Here is a 12,106-nt window from a genome sequence, read left to right as displayed (position 1 = left end):
CCGGTAATTCTTTCGGAAATACATCGGGAAATTCTTTTGCGACGGGAACATCATTGATGCTCTTTTCTTCAGGTTGTACTTTCTCGACGTGTGCTAGAACAGCATAGCAACCTTTTCTTATTAGTTTTTGTGCCTTCAAATTACTAATAAGATGTAGCTTCATGTTGCCCTTTTCTACGTACACCATTAAGGGTTCTCTTTCTTCTCGTACAATGCGAATTGCATTTTTAAAACATACGATCTCTGCTTTCACCTTCTTCAGCCAGTCCATACCAACTATTACATCAAAACTCCCTAACCCTACTGGTATCACATCAATCTTAAATATTTCGCTACCCAGTTTAATTTCTCGATTACGGCATATATTATCTGCTGAAATTAATTTACCGTTTGCTAATTCGAGTAAAAATTTACTATCCAACGGCGTCAATGGACAACTTAATTTAGCACAAAAATCTCTACTCATATAGCTTCTATCCGCACCCAAATCAAATAAAACGTAAGCAGATTTATTGTCAATAAGAAACGTACCCGTAACAAGCTCCGGGTCTTCCTGTGCCTCTACCGCATTAATATTGAAAACTCTTCCGCGGCCTTGTCCATTCGTGTTCTCCTGGTTCGGGCAATTTCTAATAATGTGGCCCAGTTTTCCACATTTATAACAAACTACATTGGCATAACTTGCTCCGACACTACTTGCTCCGCCATTACTCGTTCCGACACCATTTGTTCCTTTCGTTCTGTTAACCCCTGGTCCGTAGACCTCACACTTCGCCGCGCTATGACCATTTCTTTTACACTTGTTGCGAAATGTGGTGCAGAACCCCGAGTGATACTTTTCACACCTTTGGCATAGCTGCTTCTGATTGTTGTTGTTGTTGCGGTTGTTATTGTTGTTGGGATGATTGTTGTAGTTGCTGTTGTTGTTGTTGTTGTTGTTGTTGTTGTTGTTGCTGTTGTTGGGCCGTTCGTTGTAGTTGCGATTGATGTTGCGATTGTTGGGATAATTGTTGCGATTATTATTGTAATTGCTGTTGTTGTTGTATTGGTGATTCTTATCACTGTTTTCCTCCCACTTTCTTTTGACTTGCTTCACATTGGCCTCTTCAGCCGTCTGTTCTTTAATTCTTTCCTCAATCTGGTTCACTAGTTTGTGAGCCATTCTACATGCATGTTGTATGGAGGCGGGCTCGTGTGAACTTATATCTTCTTGGATTCTTTCCGGTAATCCTTTCACAAACGCGTCGATCTTCTCTTCCTCATCTTTGAACGCTCCCGGACACAATAGGCACAATTCTGTGAATCGTCTTTCGTACGTGGTTATATCAAATCCTTGGGTTCGTAACCCTCTAAGTTCTGTCTTGAGCTTATTGACCTCGGTTCTGGGATGGTACTACTCGTTCATCAAGTGCTTGAATGCTGACCACGGTAGTGCGTACGCATCATCTTGTCCCACTTGCTCTAGATAGGTATTCCACCATGTTAATGCAGAACCTGTGAAGGTATGCGTAGCGTACTTCACTTTGTCCTCTTCAGTACACTTACTTATGGTAAACACCGATTCGACCTTCTCGGTCCACCGTTTCAATCCGATCGGTCCTTTGGTTCCATCAAATTCCAAAGGTTTGCAGGCAGTGAATTCTTTGTAGGTGCATCCTACATGATTTCCTGTACTACTAGATCCAAGGTTATTGTTGGTATGTAGCGCAGCCTGTACTGCGGCTATGTTTGAAGCTAGAAAAGTATGGAATTCCTCTTCATTCATATTCACGGTGTGTCGAGTAGTCGGTGCCATTTCCCGTTAAGTTCATACTTAGTAGCTAATATACAATTCAACTACTACAATACTATATGAAAAACTGATTATAATAATATTTTGCGTTCAAACTTTTATACAATATTTTACAAACTTACAATACTGCTTATTTTACATAAAGCATGAAATACAGCACACAATAACTTTGATACAAGATAGTTGTGAAGATAATTCTTGCTAGTACACAAGTCGTTCAGCAAAGGCAATAAAGACACGTAATTCATACGTCCAGAAACAAGTCATGCATTCTGGTTTTACTAGGACTACTTCCCATCCTTGGTCTTGTGGAACATAACCGTTATGGCCGTTGATAAGACAGCGTGTTGTAACGTCGTCAAAGGGACGAGGGTTACGTAATGTCCAACAGTCCCGTAACAATCTAAAAACCTCATTTCTTACCCCAATTACCGACTCCGTCACTTGTGGGAACGTTTTGTTTAATAGTTGTAGCCCGATGTTCTTGTTCTCACTTTGGTGAGAAGCGAACATTACTAAGCCGTAAGCATAACATGCTTCTTTATGTTGTATGTTAGCCGTTTTTTCTAAATCACGAAGTCCTATATTCGGATATATTGAGTCAAAATAATTTCTTAACCCGTTGCGTAAAATAGCATTTGGGTTCCCCGCAATATATGCGTCAAAGTAAACACATCGTAACTTATGGATTTCCCATTGTGATATCTCCCATCTTTCGAATGAAAGCCTTTTATAAACCAAGGAATTCTTGGAATGTTCTTCGAATGTCTTACAAACTGATCTCGCCTTAAATAGTTGTGCCGAGGAATTCTGACCGACTCTAGACAAGATTTCATCAATCATGTCTCCGGGTAGGTCTCTTAAAATATTGGGTTGTCTATCCATTTTGTGTTTTTAAACTGTAAAATAGACAAGAGTTAGATTCATAAAAAAAATTACTTATTAATACAAGCAATTTTTACATATATCATAAAGCATAAGCACACTATATTACATATATTACACCACACGAATACAACTATCTTATTCCGACTCGCTCGTTTCTTCTTCTTCGGTTTTGGTTCGTTTTTCCAAGTTTCTAGGGATATATGATGTTCCCCTAATACGAGCCGTCGTTTTCCACATTAGTTTAGAAAAACCTGGTGGTTTAGAGGTTCCCGGGTCATTGTTACAACTTAAGGGCTTCGGGGGTTGACGATACATATAAAGTTCATCGGGGTTGGAATTAGATTTCTCTATTTTTATGCCCTTTCCCTTATTATTTTCTTTTTCCTTTTTAAATTCAGTTGGGGTAATTTCTATAACATCATCGGAATTCTCGTCGGAATCCGATTCATCGGAGAATTGGTAATCCTCCCAATATTTTGCTTCCTTGACGGAAACACCATTGACCATAATTAACCTTTGTCGGTTGGTTGAGGATTTTCTTTTACTTAACCGTTTTATTATTTCCCCCACCGGTTCTATTTCCTCCTCCGGTTCCTCCTCTTCCAGTTCTGATTCTACTTCCGGTTCCGACTCTTCTTCCGGTTCCTCTTCGGGAACTTGTGAATCAGTCCACGAATCATTCCAATTTACATTTGACTCTTCATTATTATTAGGTGAGTCAATGGGACTTGTTCTAGAGGTAGACATCTATCACATAATATCAAACGCGTTAAGAGATTAATATATCACATAATATTCACATGTTAAAAATATATAGTTTCCAACAAAATTTGTTAAGCAATCATTTTTCAAGTAAACACGGTCGAAGTCCAGACTCACTAATGCATCCTAACAAACTTGATAAGACACACTAATGCAAAATTCTGGTTCTCTAAGACCAACGCTCGGATACCAACTGAAATGTCCCGTTCTTATTGATTAAAAACGTTCTAGATTAATTGATTTCGTTGCGAGGTTTTGACCTCTATATGAGACGTTTTTCAAAGACTGCATTCATTTTTAAAACAAACCATAACCTTTATTTCATAAATAAAGGTTTAAAAAGCTTTACGTAGATTATCAAATAATGATAATCTAAAATATCCTGTTTACACACGACCATTACATAATGGTTTACAATACAAATATGTTACATCCAAATCAGTTCTTGAATGCAGTTTTTACACAATATCATACAAACATGGACTTCAAATCTTGTCCTTATTTTAGTATGCAACAGCGGAAGCTCTTAGTATTCACCTGAGAATAAACATTCTTTAAACGTCAACAAAAATGTTGGTGAGTTATAGGTTTAACCTATATATTTCAAATCGTAACAATAGACCACAAGATTTCATATTTCAATACACATCCCATACATAGAGATAAAAATCATTCATATGGTGAACACCTGGTAACCGACATTAACAAGATGCATATATAAGAATATCCCCATCATTCTGGGACACCCTTCGGATATGATATAAATTTTGAAGTACTAAAGCATCCAGTACTTTGGATGGGGTTTGTTAGGCCCAATAGATCTATCTTTAGGATTCACGTCAATTAGGGTGTCTATTCCCTAATTCGTAGATTACCAGGCTTAATAAAAAGGGGCATATTCGATTTCGATAATTCAACCATAGAATGTAGTTTAACGTACTTGTGTCTATTTTGTAAATCATTTATAAAACCTGCATGTATTCTCATCCCAAAAATATTAGATTTTAAAAGTGGGACTATAACTCACTTTCACAGATTTTTACTTCGTCGGGAAGTAAGACTTGGCCACTGGTTGATTCACGAACCTATAACAATATATACTTATATATCAAAGTATGTTCAAAATATATTTACAACACTTTTAATATATTTTGATGTTTTAAGTTTATTAAGTCAGCTGTCCTCGTTAGTAACCTACAACTAGTTGTCCATAGTTAGATGTACAGAAATAAATCGATAAATATTATCTTGAATCAATCCACGACCCAGTGTATACGTATCTCAGTATTGATCACAACTTAAACTATATATATTTTGGAATCAACCTCAACCCTGTATAGCTAACTCCAACATTCACATATAGAGTGTCTATGGTTGTTCCGAAATATATATAGATGTGTCGACATGATAGGTCGAAACATTGTATACGTTTCTATGGTATCTCAAGATTACATAATATATAATACAAGTTGATTAAGTTATGGTTGGAATAGATTTGTTACCAATTTTCACGTAGCTAAAATGAGAAAAATTATCCAATCTTGTTTTACCCATAACTTCTTCATTTTAAATCCGTTTTGAGTGAATCAAATTGCTATGATTTCATATTGAACTCTATTTTATGAATCTAAACAGAAAAATTATAGGTTTATAGTCGGAAAAATAAGTTACAAGTCGTTTTTATAAAGGTAGTCATTTCAGTCGAAAGAACGACATCTTGATGACCATTTTGAAAAACATACTTTCACTTTGAGTTTAACCATGATTTTTGGATATAGTTTCATGTTCATAAGAAAAATCATTTTCCCAGAAGAACAACTTTTAAATCAAAGTTTATCATAGTTTTTAATTAACTAACCCAAAACAGCCCGCGGTGTTACTACGACGGCGTATGTCCGGTTTTACAGTGTTCTTCGTGTTTCCAGGTTTTAAATCATTAAGTTAGCATATCATATAGATATAGAACATGTCTTTAGTTGATTTTAAAAGTCAAGTTAGAAGGATTAACTTTATTTGCGAACAAGTTTAGAATTAACTAAACTATGTTCTAGTGATTACAAGTTTATAACGTTGAATAAGACAGCTTTTTATGTATGAATCGAATGATGTTATGAACATCATTACTACCTCAAGTTCCTTGGATAAACCTACTGGAAATGAGAAAATGGATCTAGCTTCAAAGGATCCTTGGATGCCTTGAAAGTTCTTGAAGCAGAATCATGACACGAAAACAATTTCAAGTAAGATTTCCACTCGAAATAAGATTGTTATAGTTATAGAAATTGAATTAAAGTTTGAATATTATTATTACCTTGTATTAGAAAGATAACCTACTATAAGTAACAAAGGTTTCTTGATCTTGGATGATTACTTGGAATGGATTTAGAAAACTTGGAAGTAAACTTGCAATCTTGGAAGTATTCTTGATTTTATGAAACTAGAACTTTTGGAATTTAGGAAGAACGCTTAGAACTTGAAGATAGAACTTGAGAGAGATCAATTAGATGAAGAAAATTGAAGAATGAAAGTGTTTGTAGGCGTTTTTGGTCGTTGGTGTATGGATTAGATATAAAGGATATGTAATTTTGTTTTCATGTAAATAAGTCATGAATGATTACTCATATTTTTGTAATTTTATGAGATATTTCATGCTAGTTGCCAAATGATGGTTCCCACATCTGTTAGGTGACTCACATGGGCTGCTAAGAGCTGATCATTGGAGTGTATATACCAATAGTACATACATCTAAAAGCTGTGTATTGTACGAGTACGAATACGGGTGCATACGAGTAGAATTGTTGATGAAACTGAACGAGGATGTATTTGTAATTATTTTTGTTAAGTAGAAGTATTTTGATAAGTGTCTTGAAGTCTTTCAAAAGTGTATGAATACATATTAAAACACTACATGTATATACATTTTAACTGAGTCGTTACATGTAAATGTTGTTTTGAAACCTTTAGGTTAACGATCTTGTTGAATGTTGTTAACCCATTGTTTATTATAACAAATGAGATGTTAAATTGTTATATTATCATGATATTATGATATATAATATACCTTAGTATGATGTATATACAGTTAAATGTCGTTACAACGATAATCGTTACATATATGTCTCGTTTCGAAATCATTATGTTAGTAGTCTTATTTTTACATATGTATTTCATTGTTAATACACTTAATAATATATTTAGTTATCATTTAACATAATTAACCAAGTGTATCAATATCTTAATATGATTCATATGTACCTAGTAAGACGTTGTTATAACGATAATCGTTATATATATCGTTTTCGAGTTTCTTAAATTAATAGTCTCATTTTTATGTATATAACTCATTGTTAAAATACCTAATGAGATACATACTTATAATAAAATCATGTTAACTATATATATAACCATATATATGTCATCGTATAGTTTTTACAAGTTTTAACGTTCGTGAATCACCGGTCAACTTGGGTGGTCAATTGTCTATATGAAACCTATTTCAATTAATCAAGTCTTAACAAGTTGGATTGCTTAACATGTTGGAAACACTTAATTATGTAAATAACAATTTCATTTAATATATATATAAACATGTAAAAGTTCGGGTCACTACACCAAGGACAGTATCTAAATCAAATTAGGATTATAGACTAAATTGTGATTGACTAAGAAATATTACAAGTACAAGATATATTTTGGTTTGCCCTTTTACGATAGGTGAATCAAGTGATGAATAAGATTAAAAAGACAATATTTTTGATATTTTTAGTTTATGAAAACAGAAAGATAGTTTTGAATTCAAATTAAAGAAATATGCTCATCTAGACTTTTTACCCTTAATGTTGAATGTTATTTAGGATTAAGATCAGATTGATTGGTTATGCACGAGAACTAATTAATTGGTTCACCAAGAGTAGTCTTGCGCAAACACTCAAACGGGATTACATGATTCAAGTGATGTTCTTGTCATCTATGACCTCCTATTTGTAATCAACTAATTCAACTAGTTTGAAGACTTGAAGAATGATCAAGCCAATGGTGTGTTGTACATGATCCACTCCTATATCAACTAAAGGTTTAACTTAGTTCATTCCCTTGGTCTGGTTAAATGCTCAATTCACCCAACCCAAATAATTAACTAAGTGTTACAATAAGATCCCTATAAACGTCACTAGATAAGGCAAATCACTAACACATGTTAATTGATGTAACTAGGTAGTTGAAAGTGTGTATAATAGATTCTAAGGAATTGGTCATTCTCCTAGACAATTACACATACTAATTAAGCTATTCCAAAGTATCTACAAGAGTCGTTCTTACATTCTTATGTAAATTAACCATTTGAACTCAACTTATCCCTTTTGGTAAAAGACGGATAAACACATGTCACTAGGTGTAAATCAATACATTAACTTAACAAGATGATGTTTCTTAATCAAATGAACATATCAACTAGTTGAATCGAAAGGATTAAACTTAACAAGAATGGTTCTTGTATTCAAACATCAAACTATCGTGCATAATTACAATCAATCAATAGTAAACATTCAACATCTCGGTTATTTATCTAGATGAACATAAAATGGACTAGCCAACAATCATGCTTGAAAACTTAAACACAACAGTAACAAAGATAGAATTCATTGTAAATACAAGATTAACCTTTTAGGAGTAATCTTGGATGAAGCTCTTGAATGATCTTGAATTCTTCAATGATTTGAGTGCTTAGATGCACTTTGATAAGCCCAAGAACTGCTTTGAATCGTATGTTTTCATCTCTCAACAGAAAGGAAACTGGTACCCTTGAAATGAAACTGAAAATGGAATTAAATAAGCTAAAAAGTTGGTAAAAAGTACTGTGCGCGGCGCGCCCAGTAAGGGTGCGCTGAGCGCACTCTCACCTACTTCATTTTTCCTTTACAGCTCGACAATGCACGTTCAAATCTGCTTTTCTGTTAAAAGTGCGCAAATGGGTGCGCTGAGCGCACTACTGTGCACGGCGCGCACCACCTAAATGTGCGCTTGGCGCACTTTGGTTTTGGCCAAGAAATCCTCTGATCAAATTTATGCAATGTACACTGAGCGCACATTCTGTGGTGCGCTGAGCGCACTCTTCTGTCTTTGAGTTTCTGGTCTTGTTTTCAATCTCTGAGCTGTTATCATACATAATCTTCATATTTCTTCAAGTTTACAATGATTCTAGACTATATTACAATACTATGAAATACAAACGGAAGTACAATGTTTACATATGAAATAAATAACAATAGGACGCAATATTACGACTAAAGATATGACTAATTTGAGTAATATCAAAATCCCCCATACTTAACTCTTGCTTTTCCTCAAGCAAGTCTTGTTCTAATCATTCATATACAAAACACAAACATCAATGAGTCACACACATTATTTGAGGTACAATTTACACAAATCACACGAATCACGCAAAACACACACAAACTCACGCTATATGAAACCCATAAAACACAAATGGAATACACACTCATTTAGGTACACACACAATTTATGGAACACACGCACACATTTAGATTTATTTGGGAGAGACAAACTTTGGTGAAAGTTCTTTTTAAAAGTTTGGATCCTTAGGGAAAGTTGGATCTTTGAGAAAACGTTTTAAGATTTTGAAAATGTCAATGCTAGTTTTTAAACTAAACACGTTTTCCGGTTTTAACCTCAAATTCCGGTCGAGGGTAACTGAAAACCGAAGTCTCAGTCGGCGATTAGCAAGCTATCCGCCCCCATGATTGTAGTATCATGGAACTCTTAACAGAATGTCCAAAAAAAAATGGTTTTACACAATATAGTTCATAAAATAGCATAAGTTTTAGAAGAAACTTATTTCGTGTCCAAATATCATCGGTGAACCATGAGTTTGCACACCTCAATTTGTTATGGCATATGTATGTCGACCGTGGTCAAACATAAATGCGGTTGATCTTTACGGAGATCATCCATCTGGGGATTAGATTCATTAGTCTTAAAGGCTTATTTGCAATGTGCCCCCCATTGTACGAGACAGATCCATCTCATTGTTAGGATAAGTCTGACCACCAAAAACCCTGTTTGATGCTGAGGTGAGGTGGATTTCCAGCCGATGATAGAGATGACTTTTCAAGTTTTTTCCTCAACCTACAGCTGTTCTGGACTACATCTTCTAACATAAGTTAGCAAGTGTTTCATGATTCATCGTTTTCGTTCAGTGACTTTTATTTCTTTTATTTCCAAGCCCAAAAGTACTTTAATCGTTTTAACTTTGCAAAAATTTGTGATAATAATTCGAAATGATTAGTAACATCCCCCACACTTGGCTTTTTCGCTAATACTTTTAGTTCTAAAATTTAAAATTTTTCATAAAATGTGACAATAAGCCAAGTTGTATTAAATATCCGAGAGAATTACCCACTCCCCCACACTTAAGATTAAGTAAGGCCCTCATTACTTAAAATTAGAAATAATTTAAAAATTCACGAGGGCATTAGTGTGAAAAGAGTTCGAAAAACCATGGCATAAAACCCGAAGATCGTGAAATGTAGGTGAGCGATGGCGCTGAACTTAATGCCAGCATAAGAACATCGTTCATTCCTTGATCTCTATCACAAATTTCCAATTGATTGTACTTCGCTGAACTTAATGCCAGCATCACTAAACCTTAACAATAACAAATAAACAAACACACAAAATAGAATAGATAAAAGTGGTGTATGTAACACAACCACCACAAATGTCAAGCGTACAACATAAATATTCTAATTATTACACACCATTGTCTTAAAAGAAATAATTCTGAAAAATTACCAAATGTTACCAAACATTACCAAATAGGGCACATGAGCCCTCTAATTGTCACCAAAGAAGTTACCAAAAGGCCAGCCGGAGTAGGTTCCCGAACCGTCATTCCTAGGTCTTCCCTGCGGGTATTGCTCCTCAAAGTGTCTTTGAGCATCTTGCATGGCCTCCTGTTCCTCATATAACGGAGGACTCGGAATTCGGTTTGGGGTGTTGTAATAGGTCGGATGTTGGTAGGAAGTAGCATAATATTCTTGTGGGTTTTGCATATATAAACCAACATTATGGCGAAGCCAATCACCCCTGTAATTCCACCACCTTTGGTCATACCTTACCGCCCTATTATGCTAGCATTGTTCTTCATGATATTGGTTAAATTGTTGCCTTTGTTCCTCATATTGGTTATCCCTGTGTTGATAACCTACCCTCATATCATGAAAACCGGAAATCACTTCCTCCAACTCTTCTTCCCTTGACCTTTGTGTCCGCCTACGCCTTCGCCTTTGAGCTTGTGGTAACTCTTCTTCAGTTTCAGGTTCTTCCATGTGAACCTCTTCCCCCGCTTCATCTCTTCCAACACCGCTACCACCCGCGTTATGATCATGGGCACGTGGTGGTTCGTTTACTCTCGGGAAAAATAGAATAAGCCTTTGATGATTTTTATAGCTTAAAAATTCTGCATTTAGATAATAAGTCTTGCTTAAAGGCACCATTGTTGTACTATTTGGAATCAACCGAGAGAAATCGACACCAAAATGCCTGGAAATCTGGATGATGTAATGCCCACCAACAATCTAATTCAACCCTCTATCTCCTCGCGAATTGTCAAGATAATCTACCAAAGTAGATGGAATGTCGACACTACTTTGGTTGTAGATTTTGTTTACAAGAAAAACATCTTGACATGTTACCTTATTTGTGCCATGTTTTCTTGCATTAAACGTACATGCAACTAACCAATGAAGCATTCTTTTGTCTTTATCATTTATATCGGTGAACTTGCTTCGGCTAGAGGAGAATTGAGTGTCGCTCATATCATTCCAAAATGGGCGTGGATCATAAGAATCGTCATAATACTCGGCTGACCATAAGTAAGTATTGAGTTGGGTATTATCTAGTTCGATATACAGATCAAATAGTCGGGCAAACTCGATTTGATTAAGTGCCCGATCGATCCCACCTAAACGAAATCTCATGAAGTTTTGATTTGTCGGGTCCATAATGAGATCAAAACGTAAAGATTCTATGAATTCTTTGCATAATTCCGGGTATATGACATCATTGAATCCCATAATTCTTTCCCATGCCCTGATTGTTATTAACCTGCCAGTTAAAAGCCGGTATTTAACCTCCAACATTCTCGACACTCTATCATATTCCCTTGCTTCAACCAACGGAGTTGGGTCAAAATACCAAGTGGCATCACATGTTTTGTTCGCTACCCAATTATATGCACTTGCGTAATTCGGATGATCCCGGACATAAGCTAACCAAACCCTTGGATCATTTTGATCCGGTGATCCTTCAGGTGAAGATTTTCGTTCATTTGGTGGAGAATTTTGTTCATCTGAAGAATCTTGTTCTTCTCGGTACCGGTGGAAAGGTTCTTCGTGTTGTTGACTTCCCCTTGATCTAAAGTTGTACTGCACACATAAAACATACACCAAAACAAAAGAGGCGCATAGACAATAGTATGCATTAGTGTGAGTTCATCATAAATCAAGTATATGTTCAAAAATACATATAGCACATAATCATGTTAATCATTCACGTAAACATTTTCTCAAAAGATCCAAGATCAACATAACTAGTCTAGCGTTCTAGAAACCAAATTTGAACATGAACCTCATATCATTCTC

The sequence above is a fragment of the Rutidosis leptorrhynchoides genome, chromosome 8, assembly GCF_046630445.1.
Source record: "Rutidosis leptorrhynchoides isolate AG116_Rl617_1_P2 chromosome 8, CSIRO_AGI_Rlap_v1, whole genome shotgun sequence".
Lineage (NCBI taxonomy): Eukaryota > Viridiplantae > Streptophyta > Magnoliopsida > Asterales > Asteraceae > Rutidosis > Rutidosis leptorrhynchoides.
Note: the sequence above shows the minus strand (reverse complement) of the source record.